Source organism: Mesitornis unicolor, unplaced genomic scaffold (assembly GCF_000695765.1).
Source record: "Mesitornis unicolor isolate BGI_N332 unplaced genomic scaffold, ASM69576v1 scaffold18156, whole genome shotgun sequence".
NCBI classification, from domain to species: domain Eukaryota; kingdom Metazoa; phylum Chordata; class Aves; order Mesitornithiformes; family Mesitornithidae; genus Mesitornis; species Mesitornis unicolor.
The window spans coordinates 541-9,668 of record NW_010193251.1 but is presented as its reverse complement, the minus strand read 5'-3'; positions in this window follow the sequence as shown (position 1 = coordinate 9,668).

Sequence of the window (9,128 nt, the reverse complement as noted above, 5' to 3'; positions counted from 1 at the left end):
GGAAATGTCTGTGTAGGTAAACTTGCCTGGCTTGGTACAGAAGTCTTTCAAACTGGAAAAAGAATCAGAAAATTTAAATGGTTGAGAATATAAAGAAATGTGAATATTTCATTCCTCCTTCCCTCATAAAAAGGAAAAAAACTACTCTCAATTCTCTGCCAAAAAACCTCCTTGCTTTTGTAATAAGCATCCCTTCAAAACAAAGACTAGTTTGTCACAGAATGCTTTACAGATGCTTTTATAGCTTAAAGCCAAGAAATAGCCTGAAAAATATGAATACGTTCCTCTTCACGCCAAAATTTAGAAACAGTAGAGACATGGTAGAACTTTAATGAAAAGTGCCCAGTCATTTGAGAAAATCTGGTTCAATCTATACAAATCTTCCAAGTGTAAAAGAAGGTAAAGCCAAGCCTCATTTCATTCCACTGGTGGTACTATATGCAATCTAAATTGTTATGAAGAGCAATCATAACAATTGCGCCCCCCCAGGCCAGAAAAGGTGTCGGATCTATTTCAGTTTGGTGACAGAATGATACTCATTGGCCTGGTGCGTTACAGGAATTGCTAAATGTTCACTAAAACCTGCTTGTACAAGCGAAGTGTAATACATACATTGCACAGTACTTTAACATACATACCCTGGAGTTTCTATTATTCTGTAGTAGTTCTTGAACAGTTCTGAGTAAATCTCTTGTACACCTAGCAGTTGATGGTAATTTTAAAAAGTTACCATACCACAGCACTGAATTTTGCTACAGCAACTTCAGCTTTTAGTGCACAACGTAGGGTTTAATGCAGAGAGTAAAATCTGTGCTGTTTTCATCAATGGGAGCCAGATTTAACACACTGTACAACTAAGCACTGGTGATGGAAACTGGTTTATTTGTTTGAAATAGTAAGTCCTAAAGTCTAGGGGAAATATTTTCAAACAGAGGCATCTACATAGAAGTGGTCTGACTTCCGAAACTGTTGGTCATGCAGAGCCTTTACCTATGTCCACTTAGGCTCCTTATTTTCAAATCCCTTTAAACTTAACAGTAGTTTCATACACTAAACACTCTAGAAAATTAGTCATTTTAAGTTATTGTCATATATGTGTCCTAATATATTTAGGCACCCACATTTGGAAATACTCAACCTCAGTTTCATCATGAAATGAGAAAGTTGAAATGAGAAAGTTGCATCATGATCTGCTGACTATAAGGAGATGTAAACTTAGTACATTTTAAGACTATATTTTGAGATTTACCTCAAGATAACTAATATACTAGTTTCATGACAATATTGTGCCAGGTCCACCTTGTAGATTCATAATTAAAAAACCCTATAATCAAAGTTTGCCTGATGGAATGTTAGATTCAAGCATCCATCCTGGGAAGCATACACCCAACGTTTATTACATTAGAAAGTAAATTATTTAGTTAGGGAGGAGAGCTGTCAGGGAAAATACATCACCTGTTTCAGCATGTTTGGGAAGCTTGCAATGAAATTATAATAAGGAAAAGCAGCATTACATAAACCCAGGATATTATCAGCTTCACAGCTTCAATTTTAGAAGCGTTCTTTGTAAAAGCAGTGATGAAGTGCAGTTGTTTAAGTTCATAGGATTTAACCACTAGAATTTTCTTGTCTGTGAATGTTTTTATAGCATTTTAATGAGGCTATATTAGTACTAATGCTTGGCTTTTGTTTTGAGTTTTAATAATGTAAGAAAATCTATACTGTAGAGAGTTACAGCATTGATGTTGTGTTTTGCTGTAAGAATAAGGGGAAAAGGATTATTTTGCATGTCTGTCTGAATATATTTGAGATGTGTAAAGGGCGAGTGTCAGGAGGAAGGAGCCAGGCTCTTCTCAGTGACAGCCAGTGACAGGACAAGGGGCAATGGGTGCAAGCTGGAGCATAGGCGGTTCAACCTGAACATAAGGAAAAACTTTTTTACTGTGAGGGTGCCAGAGCACTGGCCCAGGCTGCCCCGAGAGGTTGTGGAGTCTCCTTCTCTGGAGACATTCAAAACCCGCCTGGACGTGTTCCTGTGTGACCTGGTCTGGGTGATCCTGCTCTGGCAGGGGGGTTGGACTCGGGGAGCTTTCGAAGTCCCTTCCAACTCCTGACATTCTGTGATTCTGTGTAGTCCCATCATGTGAGTGGTGATAAGCAAGAGGTGTACTAGCAAGAGTGTGGCCAGCAGGTCAAGGGACACTTTTATTCCTTTGTGTTTGGCAGCTGTGATGCTGCAGCTGGAGTACTGGATTCAATTTTGGATTCCCCTATACAAGAAATACATTGACATAGCAGAGCACATCCAACTGAGGACCACCAAGGGGTTGGGGCCCATGAAGTATGAGGACAAGCTTAGGTTAGCAGGGTTAGGTCAGCCTTAAAAAGAGAAGGCAAGGAAAAGATTACATTGCTGAACTCTAAAGGGAGGGTGTAAAAAAAGATGAAGGCAGACTGCTCAGAGGTCCACAGCAGAAGGCCTACAAGCAACAGACAAGCAGCAACATGGGAAATTCCAGTTACGTAAGGGGGGAAAAAATCTTCACACTGATATCCCCAAGGAGATGAAGCTTGGCCTACGTGACCTCCAGATGTTCATTATTCTATGAACTCCATTTCAGTCATACAACAAGCATTTATCTAGTCACATAGCAGGAGAGCCAAAATATCCAGCTCTTGAGTGTCGCCAGGAGGCAATGTAGCCTTTCTGTGCTGACACTTCTTGACACTACTCATGTTTACGTCTCCCTTGGTAATAATAAGTTTTGCAGATACTTTAATGTTCACTTATGAGGCTATAAAATTATATATTAATATTATATATCTTACCACAATATACCATCATCATGCAGTACACAGAGGATTCAACAGAAATAGGATACATTGATTTGGCATTACATGCTTGAACTGTTTGAAAGTGCAAGACCTGCTCTTTCAAGAAGCTGAATATACACTTTACGTGTATGAGACAATTACAAAAGATTTTGTGTACAATTCTGAACCATCAAAGTAATTAATTTTAAGCAGTCAATGGGAATACTAATGTACTTTATAAGTTGTACATGTACTTAAATGCCAACACACTCTGTAGGCCACTGGTGAGTGAACACAACATATTCCCATCCTCCCAACACTAAATCAACCTGTCAGGATCCATCTGTACCACAGGTTTGCAGTGTAGTGTAGAGATACGCAAGTCAGCTCAGCAGAACGCCAGAAGAACTTACCTGAAATAAGACAGAGCTTCCCATGGTTTTTTTTTCCATGGGATACGTTGTTTGGATGGAACCTGTCTAAAAGCTGATCCATTCAATGCACTTGTGAGACCATAATTCCCAGTACAGCTCATGCGGCACAAAGAGGTTTGTTTACCATTACCAAGTGGTGCTTACCTTTGGGTCTACAGTAACCACACTTTCAGCTACTCTTTGTCTCCCAAAATGTCCAGCCAAGCTACTATGCCACTCTGATGTAGAGATATGCCACCTGCAGTACTGCATCCAGGTCTGGGGCCCCCAATATAAGAACAACATGGAGCTGTTGGAGCGGGTCCAGAGGAGGGCACAGAGATTATCCAAGGGCTGGAGCACCTCCCCTACAAGGACTGGCTGAGAGAGTTGGGGCTGTTCAGCCTGGAGAAGAAAAGGCTCTGGGGGGGACATTATTGTAGCCTTCCAGTTCCTGAACGGGTCCTACAGGAAAGCTGGGGAGGGACTTTTTACAAGAGGAGGTAGTGACAGGACGAGGGGTAATGCTTTTAAACTGGAAGAGGGCAGATTTAGACTGAATATTAGGAAGAAATTCTTTACTGTGAGGGTGGTGAGACACTGGCACAGGTCGGCCAGGGAAGCTGTGAATGTCCCCTCCCTGTCAGGGCCGGGTTGGGTGGGGCTTGGAGCAGCGTGGGCTGGGGGGGGGTGTCCCTGCCTATGGCAGGGGTTGGACTGGGGGGGCTTTCAGGTCCCTTCCAACCTGAACCATTCTAAGATTTTTATGACTGATAGCCAGGATAAACCAAAATGGTTGCTACCAAGTTAACATCCTGCAGGTCCAACATCTGATTTCACCTTGCATGTTACTCTCGCCAAATTTTTCAACTGTTGCAACAGAAAGAGATTTGAATATTTTATTAATTTGAGCATGGAAATCTGCTGACAGAGTGAAAATGGTTTAGAGTGAAAACTGGGTTTGCTTCCAAGTGATGATGTTTTTGTTCCTATGCTCAAAACCACCAGCTGTTACCTCAGGAAGAAGGTAATTTTGTGAGTACAGTTTATTTCATTTAACGAATTTAAAAAGAACCCAAACAATAATATTCCAAACCAAATAAAAAACAACCCTGCTGGTAAAAGTTGTTAGTCTTTTAAAGAAAGGTGGCTGTTACAGATACTTCAGTATATTCTTTGTAGCGAAGGCAAATCACAGAGTGAACTTTATAAGCAAAGTAAGTTTAAAGGGATACTTCAGGAATAGTCTATACGTATTACTGTATCCTAACAGTGAACTCCAAGATTAGATAATTCACAACAGTGATATTAAGAGTCAAGGTTATACAGTAAGATTTTATCAGCTGAAATATAAGATACAGAAGCATCAAAACCCCATAATTTCTCAGACGTAACCACTCAAGCAAAATCCTATACAGAGATTCAACTCATCCTGGCAGGTGTCCTTATGATAGTTTACTTATGCTGTGTGGTAAGATAAGTTATTTAAAAAATGTCAGGAGTCTGTGTTGCTGAGAGAAGCTGCATCTCGCCAATAAATTCTGCCTCTGCCCTATGAACAAAGGTACTTTAATGTGGATGAACTCCCACTGACCAACTCCAGAACACCTTTCATGCTACGATCACCCCAACTTATTTAGACTTCGGCATTTCCTCTATTCCCTGAGAGTAACTTGCGTCTGTAAGGTAACCAGCAGTCACATCGATCCAAAACCTCCTGTAATCAAACATGAAAACTAGATGTAAAGTTGAAATATCTGATTTGTACTTCATGATAAATATCTTTTCACTTCTTAAAAACAACAGGCATTTAAAGGTGGTACAGATCACATAGATATGACTTCATAATTTATCATAATTATTTGGCAATACTTAAAAGCAAGTAGTTCGTATATAAGATGCAGAATAATTCTGAGCATTTCTTATGAAATAGTTTATAAATTCTGATTACCTGCAAGAAAATAGATATTGCTGTGATAAAATGTTGTATCAAAAGAAAAAATATTTCCAAGGATCCTGAAAAACTGCAACTTTTTCCTGACTTTTAATAATACTACATGCATAGTGAATTGTTCACTGGAATTAAGACCATGGCTACTGCTATTTAATCTTTTGCAAGATAACAGATTTCACTCATCACAGAAACACACATTAGCAACTGGATCTTCTATTTCAAAGCGAACAGAGACACATGAAAATTGGCTTTTCCCTGTAACACTTGAAATGATCAATTCAAAACAGGCAATCTGTGCACTGGAACTTGCCAATTTGAATGAGGGCTCCTCTAGGGACAGTTACTACCGTATTCCTGTTCATGAACAAACTGGAACAAAATCTTGGGGAAGTTCTTCATGAACACACAGCTCCGAGTACCACTAGCAAGCAAATTCAAGCATTTACTTGAATCTGATGATCAAACTGCCCTCCTAAGCAGTAGGTGTTTTCTCCATTCCAGTCAAAGACAGTACTACTCCAAAGCCAAACAATTCTTCTGCTCTCAAGTTACCACCTTCAACCACCTCAAGCAACTATGGTCCACTATCAAATGTGTTTGCTCTATTAACTGAAGCTACACCCTGCTTTGATGACATGCACTGATGTGTAATAGCTGTCAAACTGGATCTGTTAAGTAGGTTACTAGGCGCAGTTGTCATCAGTTCCCTGATGGATTATCTTGTTAAGGAAGCCATTATAAAATCACTTCTGGTGGGGAATACAAATTATATTCACATAGAAAGGCCAAGTTCTTGTCCCATTAGAGTAAACGGCATAGGATTTTTGCTGAGTGCAGTCATGGTTGTAATAAAAAATAAGGTCCAGAAGGTTCCCTGATCAAATGAAAAAAATAAGTGAGGGAAAAATGCCTACTGCACATAGGCAAATGTAAAGATTTGTTTGGGTATGTTTAGGTTTGAGACACAGGACATCTTCTAAGTATCACTAAGCAGTTTCCTATTTCTAGGGACTTAATACTTTGACAAGTCATCCCATAAACCAACTCCCTTTTATCACTCCATCGTTTGTCAAGACTAGCCAAAAAGCTAAAGCAATTAAGAAATTATATGCAAATCTCATGAAGTTATGGAGAAGAAACTTTTATTGCTTGCCAGTTCGGTTTGTTTCATGTTGTTACACCATCAAGTACAATTTCAACAACCTATGCCCAGATATGAAGAGCCTCATGAACGTGGCTGATAAACTATGTAGTTTTCAGGGCAACAGGAGTGACATCAGCTCTCACTGAACCCATGAAATTGGCCTTTGAAAATTATGTCATATCAGATTGTAGTCTCCTACACGCTTCAGAAAACAAAATGATCTGTTCCCAAGGAATTCTCAGTTCTACAGAAAAAGAGAAAATATGTAACAATACCTGTCACTTAAGTAACCCAATTTAATTACTAAGTGAATAAATGCAGACATTTCCTGGGGCTCCTGACTTAAAGTGGTCTGGCTTTTAATGCAAAACTGTGTCAATGAAACATTTTATGAATTCTGGACTTTTTGAAGTGGATCACTATGCTACATTGTCCCAAGTTAATAAATGGTTAAAATCCCCTTTCTGTAACTCAGCGATTTCATGTGAAATAAATATTTTCTGATAAATATATTTTGATAGTCTCTACAGATTTAAAGTGAGGAGTTGCCTGAAAAAGAAGACAGAAAGAACTGTGCTAAGGCTCTCTTTCACACAAGAAATATTGTATATTGGATTGAATCAAAATCTGTAAAGTTTCTGCTCTTTTCCTTCTTGAAAAATCATCTATTCATGAAGAATCAATTCTTCATTGACTGCTGAGACAGACTCTCCTTTGGGAAGGAAAGCAAGCAAAGAAAACAAAATCCTGACTGGCAATTAAAAAAAATTAGTGCTCCAACTTCACAGGAACATGTGTTGCTGGCATGGAGCTGGCAGATGCTCCCTCAGCATCTCAAGATCTGAAAGCCGTGACACCTTCCTGGCATTTCCCTGTTACCAAGCAGAACTCACAGCAGAGACACCAGCCCCTGGACTTTCAGTTAGGTTAGCACTTCTTACAGGGTCCTCTTCGTTCTTCCAGTGAAGAACAACATGTGTTTACCTTTATAGCCACCTATTTGTATAATAAGGTACATACATTTGTATTCTTCCTATATTGTAAAACTCATACTTGTCTGGATTTAGCTTTGCACTTTAATTTAATATGAAATTACATGTAATTACTTTCTGTAATAAATTTTAATTCAGAGTACTGATGAGAATGAAGACCTCTGGCAAGATCTGGCTCTTAAAACTGGCCTGAGCACCTTTCAAAAGCTATCTTGTGCGTTAGCATGGTTGGGCCTTACTTTCAAACAGAATTCCTATTACTTACACATCTTCTTCATCACTGCTTCAAGTCTTTGTCTTTAAAGCCAAGTTGCAACATCCTCAGTGAATCTAGGGTGGGTTTCTTCTTGTGCCTTATGTCCTCTCCGAGGATTCTGAATCTTGTTACATACAAGGCAAAAGTTTGGGATTAATCAGTACAGGTGTTCTTCTCTTTTATCTAATTGTTACAGCATTAACCATATTTAAAATATTAATTTTAAAATATTTTAGCTATCTTTTGCACCTGATAAAATAAGTAATATATGATAATATGCTACATGATAAGAAGGATTAATAAACCAAAATGAAATTAAGACTTTTCTTTCTCTGATTAGTTAAAAAATTCCCATTACCTGGGAATTACAGTGTGAATATTAAAACAATCTATCAGGTCTTCACATTATTGACAAAGAAAGTCAAAGAAATACACACGTTGGTACAGTATCTAACTGCTCACAGGACAATTTAGGCTATCCAGAAAGAAAGGGATTGATTACATTATCTAGTAATTACTGATTTAAGAAACAGAGATTCCACTTATTTACCAAATGGACATTGCATAAAAATAGAAAGGGACATATATATAGAGATCCATTTATGAAGAGAGTAACTGATTCAATTGCATGTCTTCAACTGTCATTGAAATCAGTGGCAAAACTTACCTTGTTGACAGAGGGTATTACTTTCTTCCTCTTAGATTATTCTTTAAGGAATGAGACACTCTGGCAGGGAGGGTACTCACCGATGTTCTTCTTCCTGAATGTTCATGAATCAATGATAACTTAAACTCTGTAACTATTCAGTAACAGAAATATCATACTACCCAAATACCAAATTAAAGAAAATAACAAACCAAACACCTTTTTGTTGTCTCTGTTGACAGTTATCAAAAGCCCTGAATACTGTCCTCTCACTTTGGCACAGTTTAAAAACTTGCAAGGGACAGGGAATTGCCTGGTTTGCCCATCGGAGTACCCCGTAGTGTTCAGCAGTACACCGATTTCTTTGTAGTGTGCCTTTTCAACTGCCATAAACACACAGCATTTCACAGTGGTTTGCTTTCGGAAATAGTTGTCTTTATGCCCTTGTAGCTCTTTGGCGAAGAAATTTCTTGAGTCCCTCTTAATTTTCCTCGTCTTGAGGAGTCTACTGTGGGCTTGATCTCTGCAGATGCCCGCTTCTCCCCGCCGAGCACCGAGCCACGGACCACCTCCCTGCCCGGAGCAGGCTGGGTTTGCTGTGGCAGTGCCAGCTCCGCTGAGTCACCCTCTCCTCTTTTCTTGTCCCTCAAGGAAAAAGGCAGATGGCTCCTCTTGCTCCCTGCGCGTTGCTCCGCGGGGCGCCCCCTTTTACCGATGCTTCCTCACAGGTTCGACCCCTAAATGTGGAGCAGAGGAACAGAGCTCTGACCTCCCCTGCTGGAAACCGCTGTTCTTACAGCCTGTCTCCGGGCCGGGAGAGCGGCAGAGGCGGCACGAACACGCCGCGTTTACACCGAGTCTGAACTCATCCCTTCCCCAGAGGCTAACAGCCCTCCCACCCCCCCCCGG